At 36.5% G+C, this 1,004-nt stretch overlaps 1 non-coding gene across 1 annotated transcript; it reads right to left on the minus strand.

The window, feature by feature from the left end:
• Positions 1-931: 931 nt before the first annotated feature.
• On the minus strand, positions 932-1,004 carry Trnat-ugu. Its single transcript has one exon. It is a non-coding gene; the product is annotated as a tRNA-Thr (tRNA).

A 1,004-nucleotide genomic window follows, 5' to 3' on the forward strand; every position in this document is an offset into this window, starting at 1 on the left:
GTGTGCTTGCAGCTATGTAGTCTCGTTCAACCAGACACTTGATGACTTGCAAATCAAGAGTCTGGTCAGACACAGTACTTTAAAATTACCATCACCAGAGGGCAGTGTTTTTACTCTCGTTTCCGGACGTTATGTCAACGTCATTAAACGTTTCAATGAAAAATGAAATTAATGAAAAAACTTACCTATACATGCATTCCTGCAGTACCCGTGTATTCACTATTATCGAGAACTAATCCTGGTAAGCCTCGGCATGATGTCACAAAACGAAAGCACTGGGTTTGACCAGACTCTCTGTTCGGCGTAGCTTGCGGAGGCAACAATAGTCTGGTTGAACGATACTAGCAGCTCTGGAAACAAAACCAATCTCAGCTTCCGGTCCTTGTCGCCGTCAAGAATATTAGTCCCTTGCTTCTGGAAAAACTGGAAGTGAATGAGGGTGGTGACGTGCGCGTACGAAATACTTGTGCAGATCACTTTCTCACAACACTCCACGCATATGTTATGACACGAATACGGGAAAGACAACACCATGACAATGTGTGCAATGAGTACAACCTGTTACATGATGTTACTAAATTTCAGGTTTTGTTTTAAACACTAATTTACACTAATCAATTTGATAATTTATCAATAACAATATTTCATACTAACAACATATATATGATCTATCCTTAATATATAGTGTAATAAAAACGGTGTCGACGAAGACGTAAACAGGTAATAACTCTTTGTATAGAAAAATATTGCTATCGATAATTCATTATTTCATTTTTTACGTTTAAAATATTACAAGTAAAAAAGGAATAACGAAGTGAAACCGAAATATCGATAAAACTTTAACAAAATTAATTCATAAACATTGTACGGCGTAATTTATATATAAAACAATTAATAACATATATAATATTACTAAAAACATTTATTACAAAGCCTCCAGTGAGGATCGAACTCACGACCCCTGGTTTACAAGACCAGTGCTCTAACCACTGAGCTATGGAGGC

Source organism: Mizuhopecten yessoensis, unplaced genomic scaffold (assembly GCF_002113885.1).
Source record: "Mizuhopecten yessoensis strain PY_sf001 unplaced genomic scaffold, ASM211388v2 scaffold7903, whole genome shotgun sequence".
NCBI lineage: Eukaryota > Metazoa > Mollusca > Bivalvia > Pectinida > Pectinidae > Mizuhopecten > Mizuhopecten yessoensis.